Source organism: Sorex fumeus, unplaced genomic scaffold (genome assembly GCF_029834395.1).
Source record: "Sorex fumeus unplaced genomic scaffold, SorFum_2.1 ptg000002l, whole genome shotgun sequence".
Lineage (NCBI taxonomy): Eukaryota > Metazoa > Chordata > Mammalia > Eulipotyphla > Soricidae > Sorex > Sorex fumeus.
Window position 1 is genome coordinate 50,043,567 of NW_026606059.1, and position 13,844 is coordinate 50,057,410.

The 13,844-nt window shown below is 39.3% G+C and overlaps 1 protein-coding gene across 4 annotated transcripts in view; it reads left to right on the forward strand.

Moving 5' to 3' along the window:
• The window catches only part of ASAP1 (ArfGAP with SH3 domain, ankyrin repeat and PH domain 1), a 391,490-nt gene that overhangs the window by 242,943 nt on the left and 134,703 nt on the right, over nt 1-13,844 (forward strand). The gene's annotated exons all lie outside the window — the stretch shown is intronic.

Here is a 13,844-nt window from a genome sequence, read left to right on the forward strand (position 1 = left end):
AGAGTCAGAAGACCTTAAACACTGTGAGGTTTGGGGGCTGGAGTAATAGCACATTGGGTAGGGCATTTGCCTTGCATGTGGCCGACCCCGGTTCAATCCCCAGCATCCCATACAGTCTCCCAAGCAACACCCGTAGTAATTCCTGAGTGCATAGTTAGGAGTAACCCCTATGCATCATTGGTTGTGACCGAAAAAGCAAAAATAAATAAAAAGTAAACACTGAGGTTTGGCACAAAAACAAACACCCCCTCCTCCGCCACAAAAAAAATTTAAGTTACTATGCTGTTACCATGAAAATGAATTTCTGAATTCCTGAGCATTGTATTAAAAGATTTGTATACAAAATTTAGATGTTTGGACAGTTAATGTTTCCTGTACAGTTTAAGTAGATGAGTCTGGGTCCCTCTACAGTGCCCACACCTCTCCTTATGCATCATCTCTTAGTACATGATCCAGATTATGATGTCCTGGCCCTGTTTCTCACCAGTTGCATCACCAACCCATTCCTGACCCTATGCCATTCTGTCTAGTACATGCGTGTCTCTAGTTTCTCCATTCTGTCTAGAAAATGTGTTTCCGTAGCTGGCATCCTGTCACCTGTGCCCCTTGCTGGGGCCTGCTGCACTATAAGTTGTTGCTGGGTCTCTCTAGGAATGTACCCCACCAAGTTCCCTGTCCCCTTAGATTCCCTTAGTCTCTGACCATGGCTGCATGCACTTGGGTTAGAACTGCATGTGTGTCTGGGCACAGATGAGGGGGCAAAGATGTGCTTACCTAGCTGGGGGCTTCCTTTAATCACTTATTATCTCCCTCCTTCAGCTGTAGCATTATCTAGTTTGAGTGGATACCTTTACAGCAGAGGGGACTCAAAATGTTAAGAATTAGGTCAGCTAGTTTACATGGTAGCCCTCCACTCCCACAGTTAACATATAACATACTCAATTCCCAGTCAGACCTTCACAGAGTTGACACCGTAACCCACATCTTGATGTCACTGTCTTAAGAGGCCTTGATCAGTGGAAGTGATCACAGCTATGTGTATGCAAGTGACAGAACATTGTAAGTCGTGTCTCTTGAGAAAGAAGAGCAGATTGCATCTCCATGCCGTTAGGAAAGAAAAGTAATTGAGCACAATATTTTTATAAAGTGAAAGAATCATGTGATTCATATTAAGTTGTGGCATACCACAATCGTTGTCTATCAAATGACTTAGTTCAATTGAATTTTTTTTTTATTTTGCGGAACAGATGCAGTATCATCTAAACATATACCTGTACTTTTCCTTGGGAGGGAAAACACTGTTTATTCCTGCTTACTATGACTTTTTCTATCATACAATTCATTTTTTGCATAAATTAAAGTGTGCATTTTATTACATGGTGGCTTCCTTAAAATAAAAAGTTTAAGATATTTGGAATAAAGTTCAGCTAATTTTTCTAGGGGGACCTGTGATGGCCCCCTAGAAAACTATAGCATCATTAGTTTGAATGTTAGGACTGTAAAATTTTTAAATTGATTTTAATAGAAAGTGACATTTAATTTAATTTGATTAAACACATATGTTGGAAGCTCTGTTTCTATAATATTGCTATATTGTCATCAACAGATTCACAGTTTTTTCACTTCAGTATGAAGCAGGCACTTGGCATTCTTATAGCCTTCCTTTTTTTTTCTCCATTTTTAATTAGAATTATATAGTGTGTGGTTTTACAAGAGAATTTGTGTTTTTAAAGTAAAATTAATGTGTGATGCTTGCCCGAGAAATAGCTCATAGTGTATGATACAATCCAAGATTTTAAAGGTAAAGTACTAAATTCAACAGTGGATAGGAAGTGAATGTTTTGGTATCCAAGCAACTTTATTTTAGCTATTTTTTCCATGTTAACACTTTCTCAAACATGAAGGTATGGTATGAAGTAAGTTGTTGCTAGAACTAGTAATTTAGTGGCTTACCATTATGTCACGTCTTAGTACTTTTAATCTTGTGGTTAGTTTTCATTTAGTGAAGAAAATTTTTCTTAAAAGAGATAGATACGTGAGAAAGTAGAATTCCAATAGATTTTGAAGAATAAAATGTGGAGGTATGTGTATACAGAGAGCAACTGACCAGAGAATAGAAAAATTTCTCTTTTCTGTTGTTTCCTAAGTTTATGGTTGGTATTCTGATAATTTTGTGTGTGTGTGTGTGTGTGTGTGTGTGTGTGTGGACCTTACTCATTACTGGGAGGCAAGGCCCAGAGGTGTAGATTAAGGTGCAGACAGTCAGATGTGGCTTCTCATATGCAAGTCACGAACTCTACAGTGTGATCTAGATCCTTGGTTTGCTAGTCAGACTTTTTTAAAACTTTTTTTTTCTTTTTGTTTTTTATGCTGTTACAAAGTTGTTCATGATTGGGTTTTAGTCAACTAGTGTTCCAACACCAATTCCTTCACCAGTGTTCATATCCCAATACTGATATCTCCAGTTTTCCTCCCTTTGAAAACTTTTTGAATTAAGTAAACATGTTAATAAAAAAATAAAACAAAATCCTGGGTATTAGAAAACTTTGAGTGGAAAAACTTACCTTCAATGAAAGGGATTTCAGCAAAAAGTTTCTGTTTTTTTATTTATTTGTTTAGAGTACTCTTTTCACAACCCTTCAGGGTATTTACATTCTTGTGGTTCATTGTTAGTCCTTATGAGTTGAAAACAAATTGAAAGAATGAGTTTATTCAGAATGCCAGAAGAAAGCAGCCTTCCACTCCACCCCACCCTGGAAAAATATTTATCTGCATTGTATGGATGATTTCTGTCTTTCTGTTGACACATTCTTTCTTTTTTAGTCAAGAAAAAGTTAAGATTATTTATGATATATCTGCATCTATTGAAAGCATACTTGGTGATAAATTAACTCGTCTTGAATAAAATTAAGAGCACTCATTCCACAATCAACAAGTATAGGGGGAGTTTTTAATTTTTTAAAAATGTAATTGAATCACTGTGAGATACAGTTACAAAGCTTTAGTGATAGGATTTCAGTCATGCAGTGTTTCAACATCCATTCCTCTACCATACAATGTACACACATTTCCCACCACCAATGTCCCCCATATTCTACCTGCCATCCCCTGTCCCCTCAGCCTGCCTCTGGCAGGCACTTTTCTTCTTTGTCTCTCCCTCTCCTTTCCCCCCTTCTCTCCCTCCCCTTCCCTCTCTGTCTCTCTCTCTTTCTCTCCCTCCCTCCCTCCCTCCCTTCCTCCCTGTCTCCCTCCCATCTTTTGGGCATTATGGTTTGCAATACAGATATTGAGAGGCCATCATACTTGGTCCTTCTATCACTTTCAACCCACCTCTCCCATCCAGCGCCATCTCTTCCAACTGTCATTGTCATAATGGTCCCTTCTCTATCCCAAGTGCCCTCTCCCCCAGTCCTTACAGCAGGCTTCCAACTGAGGACCATTTGTCCTGACCCTTGTTTCTGCTGTCCTTGGGTGTTAGTCTCATACTTTTTTTTATAGTATCCCCTAAATGAGTCCAGTCATTCTTTGTCTGTTCTTCTCCTTCTGATTTAAGGCATAGGTTTTTTAAAGCCTCAGAATGAACCCCTCTCAGAATTTTTTTCCTAAGGATAACTATCAAAACCTATTTCGTCACTTGAACAGTTGGATTTTGGTAGAAATAGTAAAATTTAAGCTGTTGCTATGGTTTGCTGGGGACTTACTATGTATTAGGGATCCTATAGTCACTTAATCTCAGCAGTGCTCTGTGAAAGACATTATCCCCAATTTAAGGGCAACAGAACCCAATTTATTTAAATGCCTTATACTGCCGAAATTAGCTCTGAGATTTGAGATGAAGGGCTTTATGTTCCCAAAACTGCCAATGCAAATTGCAGATGATTGTGTGTTAGAAGTCAGTGTCTGCTGACCACAGAGAAGTGCAGAGGAGTCTGCACTTGGGGACACATTGCCCTAGTGTGTCTCCATGTGTAGGACGATAGCAATTAAAACAGAAATCCTGGAGAATGAATGTGCTAGGTGGTGAGCTAAAGAGAGGGGTCATTTTGTTATTTAAAGAACAAACTAGAACTTACCATAACTCTAAGTTCACTTTTATCACTGAGTCTTCTACAGTTAGAATAATCCACTTACGAACACTCAAACCAATCTACTGTGTCAGCCTAAGCATATCTCTCCTGTACACCATTATGGTAATATTATGGAATAGGTCAGAGAGAGGCTTGGTTGCTGGTTTAGCTCCAAATTCATGGCTGGAGCACTAAGAGACTACTGTAAGCAATCGTGTCCTCATTTCTGAAAGTGGGAGAATTTCTACTTCATTGGGTCAGTGTGCAGAATAGCATGTAATGTAAATACTTACAACAGCAGCTGAGATGATGAACTTTATTCTCATCAACATGAGGCTTTCTGATGTTGTGGGAAAACATGAAGGCAAGCCTAGTTGGTCGTGTTTGATTCCCTCATTACTTGGGTAGTTTTGTTTAGCCTGTCCAATCTCAGGCTTCATTTTTCCTGTTTTTACAATGTAATGCTCACCCTCTTGTGATCGTTGGAAAGAACATATTTTAAATTTTTTAATAGATTGCCCTGGTATGATCATCATCAGTGTTAACTGTCAACATCTATTGTAGGAATGTAAGTCATTGGAGAATTTTAACCACTGTTTCTTCAAAACGTCCTTTGTTGGTTGGTTGGTTTGACCACACTTAGCTGTGCTCAGGGATCACTCATGGTGGTTCTTGGAGAACTTTAGGTGCTGCCAAGGATCGAACGTGGGTTGGCTGTGTGCAGGACAAGGGCCGAAGCCAAAGAACTATCTCTATGGCCCCCAGATCATTCTCATATTTGCTGTTCTTTCTGTAACTATAGTTACTTTTCTGTTCAACTGCTTGATACTGCTCCAGACTCATTAAAACGCTTTTCTTTTTTCAGTTTTTGGTATTCTTTATGTTCCAGTTTGGATAATTTTTGCTTTGCTACTCATTTGTTCTGCAGTATCCATTTCATTTCTCCTGATTTTTAATTTAGGCACTGTATTCTTTGGTTTTTTTGCTTTTCCATAATGGTCTTTTGAGGGAGCCTGGGGTGGAGGTCCCTGAGCCCCTTCTGTAGGTTCTTGACCAGTCGGGCCTGCAGTTCAATGCAGTGTCTTTGTGGTGTCTGATGTGGTGCTCCAAGTGCCCTGCAATGCTGGAGATTGCCAGATTCCCCAGAAGTGCTCCGGAGTCTCCATCACTGCACTGGGTGATGTTTGATGCCTGGGGGACCATGGAGTGCCAGGAATCAGGCTGGGTCGGCCACATGCTTATGCAGATTTTTTGACCCTTATACTGTCTCTCTGGTCCCCCAATGTGGTCCTTTTTTTTTTTTTTTTGGAGACTAATTATTTTTATTCTAATGCCATACTATTTTAATCACTGTATTACTATATCACTGTCCTCCTGTTGTTCATCGATTTGCTTGAGCAGGCCCAATAACGTCGCCATTGTGAGACTACTATTTTAATAGCTATAAGTCTGTAATGTAGTTTGTAGTTTGGTAACAAGATGCCTCCAGTCTTCTTTTTTTTTCTTTTTTTTTTTTATTAGTGAGACACCAGGAGATACAGTTGTAGACTTACAAATTTTTGTGCTTGGGTTTCAATTATACAATGATCAAATACCCATCCCTCCACCAGTGCCCATTTCCAATATGGTCCTTTTTTAGAAAAAAAAAAAAAGAATTCTGTCTTCCCTAAAGTTCTCCATTGCTTTACAAAAATTGTCCATCTTTTCCTCTAGAGTCTTAAACATATTTATGTATTTTGAAACTGTATACTCAGTTCATCATCTGAGTTCTCTGGATTCTCCTGACCGTTTTTTTCTTTTGAGTTTCAACATTTTTGTCTGTTTCTTTGTCTAATCCAGTGGTTACCAATCTTCTTTGACCTACTATTCCCTCTTCAGAAAAGTAAAATTGATCAACACCCTCTCTGGAAATCTATCTTGAGCAAACAAACAGAAAGCATCCTGTATCCAAAGCTTTCATCTCCCTTACCCCTGTCTTTCTTCAGAGAGAGAGGCAGTATTGCCAGCTTTGGGGGTAACTAGGCTAATTGTTTTTATGGAGACATATCTTGTCAAAACTCTAGATTCTTTCCCTTTCTGTAAAGTTGATTTCCTTTATGCTCATTCACTGTTAAATTTCATGATAACCATTGCTTTGTGTTATAAAAGGAATTCTTAGAAGTTGTTTTAGTTTTGCTCATAGTTATATATCACAGCCCTTCTACATCATACTTAACACTTCTCAGGCATTGTCGTTCTGGAGTTTCAGTCTAAACTTTTGACTATACCCTGCTAACTTTGTGAGGCTGTAATTTCAGATTTTTTTCCTTGAGCATTGGAAATTGCTGCATTTGTTCATCTCTTTGGATGTTTCTGCATCTGCAGTTCAGAGTCAGCCAAGGATTTCTGGGAGCATATAGATAGACTTGAGCACTCCGTTTTCTTTGACATCTTCATTTCCACGATTTCCTTTTTAATTGCCAGTTGCTAAAGCAGAAGCCAACTCTCTTCCCTCTCACACGGTTAGCTCAGTAAAATACCACTCTTGGCTGCATTCTATTCTTGTACAGCCTTGACTGAGGTCTACCCTCAGGAAAGTCGCCAGTTAAATAATGGGTTTTCAAGTGACCTCTGAGGTCAGGAGCAGGGAGAGGAGAAGTATATTCATGCGGAAGAATATATTCAAGCTGCACCATTGGTAGAAAGTCGGGGGCAGCAGCCGTACCAGGCCTGTGGGTTTCCTGTCCTCCAATCATGAACAACCTTAGAATTGTGTTTCCCATGGTGATTCAGTTAGAAAAATAATTGAATAATAACAAAAGCCAACAAATTGGTTCAAGACTTAGGCCTCTGCTTGTAGCTGGCCAGCCCTGTGCCCCTTCCCCCTCCCCAACATTTTTTAACTCAGTCTAGCACTGCCACTCAAGGCATCTGATCCAAGAGGCTGCCCAGGCTTCAAGCTCTTCAGGGGGGTTTTCCTCCTACCAGGAAAAGACACAGCTGGAGATGGCATGAAGGTGCCTGGATGCATGTGGGTGGAGGGGGCAAGCAGTGAGGTGTCTGGGGGCATGCGGTGTGCACATCCCTGCCTCCAAATGTCCACTGGGACCTCCCGCCATGGGGGAGTGTATTCACATCCATGGGAGCCATGGGAACCAGCTGGGGCATATGTTGTTGGCTTGGACTCTGAAAGATTTGCACGTGGGCCACCAGGCACTGCGTCTCAGCTGCCCTCATAGTAAGGCAGGAAGAGCTGGGGGTGTCCAGAATTTCACACTTCTTTCCCTTTGATGATGCGTTTACTTTTCTGGATGTCCCATGTCCCCTCCCCACCGTGTCATCCCTTTGTGATGAAAGACCTGTCTCCTCTCCTGTTTCTGCTTGCTTCTTGTTTGGTTACCAGTAGAATCAAATGATTGCTTTTGTGTACTTTGTCCATCGTTTGTTATATTAGGACCTTTATTTATAAAAATTATATATGAATAATGTTTTCTTGAACATAAACATTGAAGAAATTGATAGAATTCTCTTGAATTAGGGAGATGACTGTTTTAGGCCAATTGGATTTATATAAATAAAATATATGACATGTATATAATAGCACAGCGGGTAGGGCGTTCGCCTTACAAGCGGCCAACATGGCCGACCCGAGTTCGATTCCTCCGCCCCTCTCGGAGAGCCCAGCAAGCTACCGAGAGTATTCGATATGCCAGACACAGTAACAACAAAGTCTCCAATGGAGACGTTACTGGGCCCGCTCGAGCAAATCGACGATCAACGGGAGGACCTTTACTTTACTTTACTATATAACATGTGACTTAATTATGTACTTTCAGCTCAGAGTGGTGAGTTGCAAATACTTGAATGTAGAAAACTGATATTCTATTTGTTGAGTCAAAGCTGTGTATTGTCAGAGAGGTGAATAGGTAATAGAGTAAATAGTGATTTCTGCACTCTTGAACGTGTGGTTCATTGTAAAGTGAATTGACCTTACAAACACTTCGAGGTTAGGTTCCAAAGTCTGCATGTTATTGAAAATGAACACTGGAGCCAAAGGAATACTTGAAACTCCTTCAGTGGACTGTAAAGTACACTTAAACTATAATTCATGTTGGTGTGCTGTTTATTCAAAGTATTGATACTCTCGTTGGATCCCTCAATTACATACACACACCACTGCCACCATCATCACCACTACCAAAGATAAACTCCATGAGCCCTCAGGAAGAATTGACCGTCAGTAGCCCCCCCTTCTGCCTCAAAACTCATTGAGTAGAGTGGGGAACCCTAGTACTCTGTACATGGTCTCTCTGTCATCCCTCTATGTTCTCCAGCTCTCGGTTTACTAACTTAAACCTCATCAATTAAAGACACCGTCTTTCATGGTTTTCAGTACTTCTCAATCCTCTGTTCTTTATGGAAAAAAACAAACAATAATTACTCCATAGTTACCTTTAAGTGTGCTTTCTCTCCCATGATCATTTTGGTCATGATTCTTTGGCCATCCCAAATCTTAATACATTCTATTCCAAATTATATTTTGACTATACTCTAGGATGGTTTACGTCTCACCATCTGGATTGGGTTTTTTTTTCCCTATATAAAGATGTTTCACTTAAATTATACCACCAAGTCTGGAAGAATGCCAGGGCCTTTGGTTTTATTTCTACATATGGTGTTCTCTCCAGAGTTGCTGGAATCCTACCTCTTGGCCGCATGCATGTTGGATCACCAGGAACATGACATGTGAAGGAAATCCATCAGTTGTTCACATGAAAGACCACCTTACAGCTCTGTGTCTGGTGACAAACTCCAGAAAGTCATGCATATGTGAAATTCCATGTGTGTTTTGGACATGAACATGGATATTGCTTTGTTTTGGAACCATACCCAGCAATGCTTAGGGCTTACTTTTGGCTCTGTACTCAAGGATCTTGAAGAACCATATGCAGTGTGGGGATTAAACCCAGAATGCCCCCATATATAATGCAAGTGCCTTAGCCACTGTACATGTCAGGCCCAAGACATGAATTTTAAATTGCTCTATTTTTAGGGCTGGAGGAAATATCCAACTCTTTAGCCTGAAAGATAACTATTCATTGATTTTTCTGATACTATTTGGGTACGAAATCTAGTGATTCTAAAATGTTTTCACTAATAATCAACACCATATGGCAAAATGGGCTTGGCAGGATGACTTTGCACTGCCAGTTTGTCATTTGTATTTGCAGACAACAGAAGGATATTCTCAGATCTTTCATACCTCAGATATTTTTTTCTGTTTTTATTTTGGCGTGATGATTTATGATACAGTTAATAACACTGTTTCAGGCATGCACTATTGCTATGCCGCATTCACCACCAGCATGTAATTATCCCTCCACAACCCTCTTTAGGTCCCTTATCTACCTACCTCTACTTAGTGAACTTAGTTCTGTGGGCCCACTCTAATTTTTACAGTATCATTGCCCATATTTTATTTTCTTGCTGTGCCTCATTATATTCCACTATGAACATGGTCATTTGTTCTTATCCTCTGCTTGACTCCCTGTGTTTAGTGTAATACGCCCCAGTTCAACCCAAATTACAGCTAACTACAGGATTTCATCTTTTTTTATAACCTAGCATTTTTCCATTGTGTGTGTTGGCCACAATTTCTTTATACACTTACCTATTCTTGGGCTTTGGGGCTGTTTGTAGAATAGCAACTAGCTCCTATCTTTGAGTTTAGTAACACCATATTGAGGATGTTTAATGAACTTAAACGATGGTAGAGTTAGTCAGAAAGCACACAAAAAGTATGAGAGCAGGAATGAGAAAACTGCAATCATAAGTGGCAGAAATGAAGGATAATGGTAGGTGATGTTTTTAAAACCTTAATAGTAAGTTTGAGCAGCAGAGTAAGAGCAGTTGAGGAAAAAACCAAGGAACTCCAAGATAAGATGCAGGAAACATCTAAACACGTGATGAGAGAAGGTCAGAAAAGAAACAGACAGCATACCAGAGAAGTATGGGATGAGTTTGGATAAGAATTCTGCAGAGTTCAGAAATTCAGGCTCCAAAGTGTAAGAGGCCTGAAGGGTCCCAGAGAAAATAGATCCAGGTAGAAAAACGTCCAGTCACATTATAATCAGAATGACAAAAGCCAAAGACAGACACGATATTGAAAGCAACTAGATCAAAAAAAAGAAACTTATATACAAAGGCAATCCTATAAGATTACAACAGGTCTATAAAATGAGACCTTAGCATCTAGAAGAGAATGGTGGGATATAGTTGTTGAAAACTCAGTGAAATGAACACCTAACCAAATATACGCTATCCAGCTAGATTATCATTCAGATTTGAAGATACAGTACAAAGCTTAATTGCCAGGCAGCTTAAGGAGATCATAGCCTTGAGACAAGTTTTTCAAGTAGTGTTAAAGGAGTTCCTTTAAAAGATAAGTCAGACTTCTCATGAGTGTAGCATTCACTCATGGTGCTTCTATTTATTCTTGGTTTGCTAAGGGACTTTATACTTTTTCAATAATAAACGGACATTTCATTTTCAAGTGATTTTTACATCCATAAATATTTTATTATATACTAATAAATGCAGTTACTTAGTCATTATCTATAATACAGTTTATTCTAACTTAAAGTGAATGTTCTTTTAAAGAATAGAACACTCTTTTATACTTGTATAGGCCTATTTGGATTTTTCCTTCAAATTTACTTATTTTTCCTCTCCTTTTATTAAATTGTATATGTGTAGGTTTATTTATTTCATATAATTTTTAAAATGTACCCAAGAATTATTCGTACTAGGAAAGGATGATACTGTTGTTAAAAAAGAATTTCTAACTTACCATTGACTTACAGTTTTGTAAGGAATTTAGGAGTTTAATTTTATTCATTTCTATGTATGTAGGTGTTATATCTCCTCCACAATAATTTTTTAAATGATCGCTCATATGTGGGATATAATGAAATATAGTAAGGGAACAGCTAATGACCAAAGTTGTCATAATTGGAGATTTTGTCTCAGATGATTTTTGTCTTGAGCCTTCATGGCAATGGGGTGGCTGGGTGGGGTCCTTGGGACACTGGTGGAGGGAAGTGGGCTCTCTGGTGATGGGGGGGTGATGTTGAAATGATGTTTGCATGAAAAGTATAATTGGGACTGAAGCGATAGCACAGCGGATAGGGCGTTTGTGTTGGACACGGCCAATCCAGGGTTTGATTCTCAGCATCCAATATGGTCCCCCCAAGCACCACTAGGAGTAATTCCTAAATGCAGAGCCACGAGTAACCCTGTGTATCGCCAGGTTGAACCCCCCCCCCAAAAAAAAGTATAATTAACAGCATTGTAAATCCTAGTACCTCAATAAACAAAATATAATTTTTCCCTTTCATTTTAGATATTCTGAATCACAGTTATTTTCACTTAGGGCTGTTTAACTCTATGACCCTTGTTCTCTTATTTGACAACACACAAGGTGTGATATCTTTCTAAGAGTTCTAAACTAGAGAGACTTGTACTGCTGCTGTGTTTAGGAACTATGTTGTCTGCACAATGAGGCACAGAGAATTCTATTTAAAGAGCAGGAGAACTGGGATCTGACATCTGCTTGTGCTGAGCTAGTGTTTCCTAGCAAGCTCCTTCATTTCTCACGACTGGAGTTTTGTTATCTATGAAACAGACGATAAGTAGCACTAGACATACCCTAAGAGTCAAAGGAATGGTGATTTCTTTCCCCAGAAGTTGACACTGGAATGAACTGACTGCCTTTTAGGTCTCCTGTATTGCTTACACCAATCTCATCATTCAAAACCCCTTGGTTCTGCATAGGGATGGAAAAAAAGCTGTAGATTCTACTGTCATTTTGAGCATTCTGGTCTAAAAAGCTCAGCTTATAGTTTATCAATAATATACTTTCTCCTAAATTTTTTTTTAAAAGGAAACTTGCAAGGCAGAAATATCACATCAGTTTTAGGGTAGTTTTGGATCTCCTGAAATTGATTAATGTGTGATTAATTTAACAACAATGACATGTTAGTACATAATATATAATATACATAGCACAATAATAGATAAATAATTGAATTAGTGTTGATGGGAAATATATGCCCTGCCTTGTATTTAGTGTACACATGAACAGGTAATATAAAGTTGTCTGAAGAACACTGCTCTAAAGGGTTTAGCCAAACATCTCAAGTTCCAGAACAAGAGTAAATAGTCCTTGTATTCCAGTGTGGGCGCTTGAAGTAAGTTTATAAATTGATAGTGAAATGCGGGCCTCATTCTTTAATAGCACCTATTTGTAATAAGACTTAACCCCACTGAATGATGGGTAGGCATGTGTGGAAGCTGAAGTAGGAAAAGGAGGAATTGAAGGAACTTCAGGCTTTTCTTAAGGACCAGATTTCAAAACATTAAAATTCCCTGGAGAGTCTTCAACAAACCAAATTATGATGTGCATTTTACCTGGCAGTTAGGAAGCCTTGGTGATGAAACCAGAAGAAAGACTATTTCTGCTCGTGCGATAATGGACTGATGTTCGTTGAGTGCCCCTTAAGAGTTGAGTAATAGCTCTCTGGGACTCTACAGGCATCTTTTGAGATGCTCTGTTTGTTAGTGGGTTTCTCAGAACTGCGAAAATGGGAGTCTGTATGCTGAGTTTCCAGTCCCTGAGGACTGAGGAAGATTCTTGAGGAGTCTTGGCTAGAACTTTGTTAGAACATATTCAAATTCAAAATGACCTTGAAAAATTAGAGGAATTCAAAATGTCTGGGGCTTTCTGCCTCCCAGGATGTCATAGTGGGTCTGTACTCTGGATGGCAGGCAGTTGTTACAGATGTAATTGTAACATGAAATTGAGGCTAAAGAAAGCGAAGTAGCTTTCTCATAATCAAATATTTATACCTAAAAGAGTAGCACTGTCATCTCATTGTTCATCAATTTGCTCGAGCGGGCATGAGTAATGTCTTTATTGTGAGACTTGTTGTTATTGTTTTTGGCATATCGAATACTCCACGGGGAGCTTGCCAGACTCTGCTGTGCAGGTGGGATACTCTTGGTAGCTTGTTGGGCTCTCCGAGAGGGATGGAGGAATCAAACTCGGGTCGGCCGCGTGTGCAAACGCCCCACCTGTTGTGCTACCTCTCCAGCCGGCCTAAAGAGTGAAAAAAAAAAAAAAAATATATATATATATATATATATATATATATATATATTTGGACTCTAAATCCAGCCCTAATGCCCCAATAACATGTTAACTGGGAAATCAACAGGTTGTTTTTAGGGGCACAGGGTAGGTGTGGCAAAAAGATCTAAACCCCGATCAGATGATGAACAAACAGGAATGGAGGATAGTGATTTTAAAACCCCAAACTTCCAGGTTCTAAACTGAAGATGGTGGCCTTTAGAGGGACCAAGGGCTCTCCATGATCTCTGTAGCATCCTTGTTCATCTCTATGTCTGCCCACTCAAGTGGACCCTAGCTTCTATACTCTTGGATACTTTATGGTGCCTTTGCAGTATGCTGTTACGTAGCTGGAGCTTTCTTTGTTATTCTCATTTCTGATTTTGAGCCACACATGTGGTGCTAAGGGATCATTCCTGGTGTTACTGTTGGACCATATATGGTATCCAATATTTGAACCTAGGCAAGTGACTTAACCCCTGTACTAACTTTCCAGCCCCATGTTTTGCATTAGTCACTAAATGGGTATCTTAAAAAGCCAAGGAAGAAAATACAGATATCATCGTTATTGTCATGTAACTAAATCCCGATGACATCTAGCGCTAGAATTT